The sequence below is a fragment of the Leguminivora glycinivorella genome, chromosome 2 (assembly GCF_023078275.1).
Source record: "Leguminivora glycinivorella isolate SPB_JAAS2020 chromosome 2, LegGlyc_1.1, whole genome shotgun sequence".
Lineage (NCBI taxonomy): Eukaryota > Metazoa > Arthropoda > Insecta > Lepidoptera > Tortricidae > Leguminivora > Leguminivora glycinivorella.
This window is the reverse complement of record NC_062972.1, coordinates 3,201,389-3,210,029: the sequence shown is the minus strand read 5'-3', so window position 1 is coordinate 3,210,029 and position 8,641 is coordinate 3,201,389.

The window sequence follows — 8,641 nt, the reverse complement described above, 5'->3', positions numbered from 1 at the left end:
TACCAGCGGGTAAAAACGCATTTTATCCACTAGTGGGTAAAGTAATTTGACCTTGAATAAAGTCAAATTTACTGCTTTAAAATTGATAAAAGTAGGTGAATCAAGTAATAAAGATGATTCACCACCTGTGGAACTACTGGAAGCAGTGACAAACGCATTTTTTGCGTTGTAGTTTCCTCGCTATAGTGTGGGGAAAAGTTTTGTGTTACACTCGGGTGCAAGTGTATTTTACTTCTCGTGTGTTAAAAAACTCGCAAGTTCAGGATTCTATTCTCGAACCACTCGCTTCGCTCGTGGTTCAACTATAGAATCCTTTCACTTGCTCGTTTTTCAATTTCACACTCGGCGTTAAAATACAACTTTGCCCCCTTGTATAACAAATAACTATTAAGGGCACCGTCAGAAGTCAGGCGTCAATGGATACGTCGCAACCAAAGCAACCTTTAACCTTTTGAACGCTTTGCCTCTCGCGTCAAAATGTGGCCTACGCCAATACCTCTACTAGTAAATTAATGAAAATAAACCTTATCTGTCAGCAGGACAATTGTTTTGACAGCGTCCGCCATAGAAACTTTAGTGGTTATTGGCGTGGTGGGCACGCCAGTCTTTAAGCGAGCTTGGCAGTCAAACGGTTAACGCCTTCAGTGCGGTTTAAATTTACTAGCTTATACCAAATATATTGGCGTATACAAGTCATTATTTTGTCAGGTTGTATTCAAAATGTTAAATAGTTCACGATCGTCTTTTCTGAATTGACGCTTCGATATATCTCAGGTCGACTGTAGAAGGTTCGAGAAACGAGTCCTAGGCCGATTAAATTAGGCTTGAAACTCACAAACATCGGTGTTTACACCTACTGCTTAACTCAGACGATAAATGAGAAGACGTAAGAGTCAGCTGCGTCAAAAAAAATACATTACCTATATTTAGTCCTAAATTAAGCCATTTTAGTTAAAAAATAGCACATCTACCTCACTTACCGTCCGAATTGAGCTGTAAGTTTTGGTGTAACAATTATCTGCCCTTAGTTTTTAAATTAGTTTAAGAATTTACCCCAAATTTATCTTACGAGCGACTAGCTCAAACATTACATCTAATCAATTGCTTTCATAGTTAGAAATATGAGCAAAAGTATTAAAAACGCACAAAATAATGCCAGTCTTAACTATAGGGTCCCCGATATTTTCTATCATTATTTTACTTGTATTACCTATTTTTGTCGATAGCGTAAAGTTGCATTAATTTATCTTTCTAAGGGTTTCCCCAAACCTATCGACGCGAAGCGGCTTTCGTCGACCAAAAATCGCTCGTTAGTTTTTTTTTTTCAGTTCGAATAGGTAGACGTTTGACCACGATCACACCTGATGGTAAGTGATGATGCGGTCTACAATGGAGCACGCTTACCTATGAGATACCTATTTACTCTTGCTTTAAAGAGACCTGGATTGTACTCATGCGGAAACACAGACTCAGGCAGGGAATTCCACTCTTTGGCGGTATGGTATGGCTAGTATGAAGACGCTTACGCGTGTAAACATTAAATGTCATATACAAAGAAAAAGTGACCGAGGCCTCAAGTGTTCCGAGCTGGAATCGAACCACCGTACTCCGTTAACCAGACGGATGCCTGTAAAACCACTCGGCCATCGGATCACGAAAGCAAGGGTCGAAATTTCCAAGTATATGACACAAAAAAATACAAATTAAATGAAAATAATTTGATTTGATCTAAGATTTTGCTTACGCGTGTGTCGTTAAACGCATGCGTACCTACGCATGTTCATACTAACGAGCGATTTTTGGTTGGCGAAAGCAGATTCCGCTTCGATAGGTTTGGGGAGACCCTAAATATACGCTATTGATATCGAACAAAACTCGATTTCAAACTTGGCAAGATATGTTTATATGGGAACCCCACTAAAACTAAATAAACTTAACTTATATATAAGAAAAAATATAATTGTAAAAACTATATTAGTATACAAAAAAATATTTATCTAAACTTCGATAATTCATGAATAAAAGCTGTTAATAATAAAGCTTTAAATTAATTTAGCGTATCGGTGTAAATTACACCTTATGGCATCATAGAGCCATACTGATTGCACAGGGCAAACACAAAAAAATACACAAAAATTTCATATTAATAACAAACAATCAGTAAACTATTTTTTTTATAAGTTTTGAAGCTTTCCATCAGGCGGACCGTATGCTTGTTTGCCACTGACGTAGTATTAAAAAAAGTGGGTACAGTAAAGGTATTAATTATAGCAGAGAAAGTGCCAAACATATGTATACACGACTTTGTTGTTTACCAACACGTTAAGGTTTTAGATACTATTTTTGGCACCTACTCCGCATCTATATTTAATATTTTGACTATACATACATTGTTCTTGATGATATAGGGTTTGAACCTGACCTGGGCAATCAGCATTGACTTAACTTATTATTATACATATACATTAGCACTCAGACTAAAGTTAGTGTAACTTACACGTAACACCGTCTCGTAAAACTAGTCAAAATCTGATATTTCAACTAGTAGGAGACTGAATTAGTAATTGGCCACTCCTAAGATTTATTTTTACCTTTTAATTGTTAGGAATGGACAACAACTATAGCAGTCACTCTAATAATCTGTTCGTAAGACCCATATTACATTACTTACTATTGACAAGTTTGATATCAACTTATAAATGTAATGAACTTTTTATACAGAATAATGGACAATGATTTATTATTTCTTGTAAAAAAAAAACAACGAACTGATATGTACATTTTAATGTACATGGGCCTTACGAGAGTATAGGTACTTACATGGCCATCACCTTGTCTATAATAATTTGTATTTTCGAGATATTTCTACCGGTGCTGCTGTGACCCGGGTAGCCTACTGGGTTTGAGAGCTGCAAATGCAGAAGATTTGGTCACTGTTTCTTGTGACATACATTAATATGTGTGAAAATGGTGGCCAAGTTTTTATATGGATGTATAACATTATACTTTACTAATTACCTAAAGGCGGAATTAGAAAAAGGACACACGAGAGTAATTTGACAGACTTCTGTCAATTTGTCAGAATTCTAAGGCATTAAGACTTGAACAGTGACTGCGTCTGTGTCGACGTGCGTATGCGTTTGAATATTGGATCAATTCACGCACACGCCACGCAAGCAGTGTGCCATCTCCTATAATTAGGGCATACAGAAAAGGACCGGTTCCAAGAACTTCATTTCCCGGTTCTAAGTGGGGGACTGTCGCCCTACGCGACAACATTTCCATCGTCATCATCTAGATGGCTGGCAGTCCTCAACTGTGCGTTTCTCCAGAAACTTCCTGCCCCGCACAGCTAAACTGTGGAATGAATTGTCGCCTGCAGTATTTCCGGACCGATACGACCTTCAAATCTTCAAGAAAAGAGCGTACACCCATCTTAAAGGCCGGCAACGCACCTCCAACACCTCTGGTGTTTCGGGTGTCCATGGGCGGCGGTGATCGCTTACCATCAGGCGACCTGTCTGCTCGTTTGCCTCCTATCCCATAAAAAGAAACCAGGAGTCCCGGTTCTTAGTATTTTTAGGGTTCCATACCAAAAAGATTCAAAAACAACCCTTATGGCGCGATTCTCTCCGTAGGTCTGTGTGCTTTGAGAGAATTAGCACATTGGATTGGAAATAATTAACAATTTTTTGCCCTATACTTTACTGTGGTTTGTTTACGTTATACATATAAGGAAGTACAATAGTACCATGGTTTGCCAGCAATGTTGCAAATTGAATTTTTTGCAATAATTATCATGTTTATCTAGTCAGATTCAACTTTATTAATGATTTACAAATATTAAAAATGCCATTGCACAAATACAAATGCAATAAAAAAAACCGGCCAAGAGCGTGTCGGACCACGCTCAGTGTAGGGTTCCGTAGTTTTCCGTATTTTTCTCAAAAACTACTGAACCTATCAAGTTCAAAACAATTTTCCTAGAAAGTCTTTATAAAGTTCTACTTTTGTGATTTTTTTCATATTTTTTAAACATATGGTTCAAAAGTTAGAGGGGGGGGGGACGCACTTTTTTTTCCTTTAGGAGCGATGATTTCCGAAAATATTAATATTATCAAAAAACGATCTTAGTAAACCCTTATTCATTTTTAAATACCTATCCAACAATATATCACACGTTGGGGTTGGAATGAAAAAAATATCAGCCCCCACTTTACATGTATGGGGGGTACCCTAATAAAACATTTTTTTCCATTTTTTATTTTTGCACTTTGTTGGCGTGATTGATATACATATTGGTACCAAATTTCAGCTTTCTAGTGCTAACGGTTACTGAGATTATCCGCGGACGGACGGACGGACGGACGGACGGACGGATGGACGGACGGACGGACAGACAGACATGGCGAAACTATAAGGGTTCCTAGTTGACTACGGAACCCTAAAAATCGGATATTATGAAAAGAACCAGGAACACCAGCTCCTAATTTTTAGTCCTGATTCTTTCTACCGGGATTTCCCGGGAAATCGAGAACCGGGAAATACCGGGAACATGCCCTACCTATAATGCTCTGTATATTACAACGGAACGTCCACTACGTCCAGTCTACGCAGACGCATTCAGAGGGCACAGTGCGACAAGACGAATCCGATTAGTTGTTTAGGTTTATACCTTATCCTTAGTACTGAAAGGTATCTTAATGAGGAATTTTTAATCAAAAAGGTACTTAAGGCCAATAAGAAGCTATTTCCATAATAACTTCAATATGAAATTGATCTTACCGACAACCGACAAGGTACCTTTTGAATAATAACGCCACAAATTATAGGACGTTCAATTAGTCTAAAATACAGTGTACTTTGTATTTATACAATTACATCTAGTTTGTGATTAACAGATGGTTTTATACATTTAATTTTCCACTTTAACACAAAGATATTAAACACGATGCCTCAAAATGTTTTTAGAAGGTCATGACGTTTTAGGGTTCCATAGTCAACTAACCTTATAGTTTTTAATCATTCCTTGCATTAAGCTAGAAAACATGAAACAAGGCTACAAACTAGACGTAACGAAGGTCCACGTAACGTACACGTCCAAACATTAATATTAAATATTTATAACATATCTCTTTTGATATTGCGATTTTTGGTGTGCCGTACCTCAATTCGTTTACAAATCACTAGATGGCGCTACTTTCACATACACAACATACAGCAGAGATTCCCAATCTTTTTAAATCACTTACCACATGTAAGTTTTGGGACTGCAGTTTGTGAACCCTTAGGTTATTTATCATGTTGCTAACATGAATGGCACATATAAACATATGCGTCAATCAACAAATATTTGGTTATGTATCATAACATAACTATCATAGTACCGCCATTTAGTGATATTTGATCCCTGTAATACAAATTCATACAGTCAGCAGTTAAAATTAGCACTCAATGATTTTACTGGTAGTTTTACAATAGCAGGACAGGAGACAATATTTTGTAAGTGAAATGGTTAATATGTACCTTTATCTTTCTCATTATAACGTGTTGCTCTAAAACGAAGTAATGTCAATACGGGTAAGTGAGTCATAAGGAAAGTGTGGCCATCACATTTGGCCTTATTAGTCATTGTCAAAGGTGGTTTTGCGAGTTCATACTTTTGCTACTTGCTACTCACAATAGGCTACTTGACCCTTTTTTAAAGTCTGTCTTATATGATTAAGTACTGTCCAATTAATTATAATAAAATATTACCATATTTTATTATAACTTAAAACCAGCAAACAACATTTTTAAAGTATACTTTTACGTAATCAGGCGAAAACAACACAGTCATTATAGATTATCTGGGCATCAGGTCATTCTACTCGAAAACAACATTTTCTGACTTTTTAAGTTTGAAGGAATAAAGTTCAATATGTCAGTTATTGTTTTGACATGCATTAAGGTTCGAATTCGATGACGTCACTACATCGCTGACAGCGTTTTCGGTGGCGAAAATGAATAAAAAATTACACACATTTTGTAATCGAAAATACAACAACATACAATATACAATCACGCCTGTATCCCATAAAGGGGTAGGCAGAACACATGAAAAAACTACTAAAGCTTCAGTGCCACTCTTGGCAAATAAGGGGTTGAAAGAAAATGAAACTGTGGCATCGCAGTGACGGGTTGCCAGCCTCTCGTCTACGCCACAATTTAACCCATATCAAGGGCGGCTTCAGTGGCGACGACCTTCGCGCGGCGCAATAGAATTCAATGTCGTCTGCACGCGTGCGGTCCATTTGTTAATGTAGGTAAGAATTTAGAATGGCGGCGTTTTGTGAACATCAAAGGAGTGAGCCTTCTGTACTTGTACTATTATATATTCTGTGCCCATATCCCATAGTCGGCATATCGAAAATACTTAGTCATCATACACTTTTAATACCCAAAATCTATAAATATTGTTTTTTATGTCAAATACTACAGATGACAATCTAGTAGCCTGTTAGTGGGAAACGTATTGAACTCTAAATAAACACTGATCATTGTTTAAACTGGCTAAATGTGGAAGCCAGACACACTTATCCGTATCGACCTTATAAAATCTTTTCATATTATAACTTTTTTTTAAGCTTTACCTGCACAGAATTAGATTTAGATAGAAGAAACGAGTTCATTTATTTGTATGGCGGCCGAGCGTGTCAGATTTTGTACTGAAGTTGTTACTTGCCTGTGATTTTAAATATGTCTCAGGCCCTTGAGTGTTGATAAGTTTTATGTTGTTGCAATTAAATATCATGTAACGAGGCATTTTTAATGTTTTTGTTGACTTCAACTTACAAAAATTGACGCCCGAAAGCTGCAAGCTGCGATTAAAGACGGACAACTCAGTGGATTTCACTGAGTTCATTTGACACGCTAAGTAGATACGTTTGATTGATCTATGGTTCATTGCTTCGTCAATCTTAGTCATAATAAAGTGACATTAACAATCCACACACTACTCTACACAACGACATATCATTTAAAATACTCAAATCCGATTTAGTTAATTAATTACACGCAATGACATATACATTCCTTGGATGATCGTTTCTTGTAGTTAATTTTTATTTATTTGATTTTGTACCTTACTTTAAGAGGCGTTTTTAAACGTAACAGTTCTATTTGAGGTATTACGACATTGAAAATTAACAGTATTAAAAAACATCTAATCCATAGAAATAAATAATGAAACAATTCAATCAAAAACTATTCAACGAAGTAATTGCACAGTTAAAAGTATTGATTTTGCGAGAAAAGTCCCTTTGCTCTATAACAAATAGCTTATTAAAATAACAATAATCAATGATAACTCCAATCAATCAATATGATTTTGTAACAGACGCTCAGATATAATGTAATAGAAATAAATTCGCCAAGTATAATAAATCAAATGATATGACATTTGCAATAAATAATCCAGAATCATGTTATTGATTTAGGTTATTATTTATCATCCTCTTACATATAACAATATGTATTTAAATCGGGGAAGTCACATATTTTAGTTGGAACACAACACTATTATGTCATTTTAAAATTTCTTAGTCAGGCCAAAGAAATTAAATTATCATTACTCTTTTTGGCCTGCTATCTGTCTAAATATCGTTGCATTCAGTTTATAAAATCGTCTCACCATTGAATATACAGGACGCGGTCATATTTAAAAAAAAAACCTGTGCAGTTAACGTCAAAAATATGTACATATTTTCGTTCTCATCTCAAAAAAAAAAAAACATAATATCTACTTATTTTTGATATCAACCTTAAAACACAAGTCTCTTAGACATAGGTTTAAAACCATTGGGGGCACAACACTGCTACCACATAACGCACTACCACTTCACACACGATCAAAAACTCGAGGAAAACTTCGTTTCAAACTACAACACTTCCGAAATCTATACGATTTTCGGGCAAAAACTTTTAGTAGTTCAAAAAATTGCCCGAAAGGACATCATCTCTTGTCTTTACAATTGTCTTTGGCGAATCTTTTAGTTTCACTCAATAGTCCGCTCTGTGTCAAACGAAACTCATTGTCAATCCATACCTTATTTGAATGATATAAGGCGTTACTGTTAGTATAAGTACTAACGTCGATGATAATTGAACTAGACTCCAATACAAAGATATAAAGCCCTCTAAGAGATACTAAGTATGTTAGTACCTATATAAGAACCTCAATAGCAATAATCTGAAGGGAAATCAGATCACACGGGTCTTCGTAGGTTTATGTTTGATCTAAAGAAATCTCGAGTTGCAGAATTAAATTCGTTTAGGGACTGGGGTGTCGAGTGCTGCTTTTAATACTCCCACTTGATGATACTACCATCTATACCATCTATAATTGGCACACCTTATATCACCACAAAGTCCTCGTAGATCTAGAAGTGTTTCAGCAGTCCAGATCATGGATTAGAAAGGGGTGTCGGCGGCCTTTCTGCTTTCTACACTTCCACTTGATAACATTACTACCATTGTCTATGAAAGAGCTCCTTATATCACCACAAGGTCCTCACAAAGCTAGAAGTGTATGAGCGTGTGTCAGCAGTTCAGGTCGTGGATTAGCAAAGGGTGTTGGAGGCATTTCTGCTTTCTAGACTAA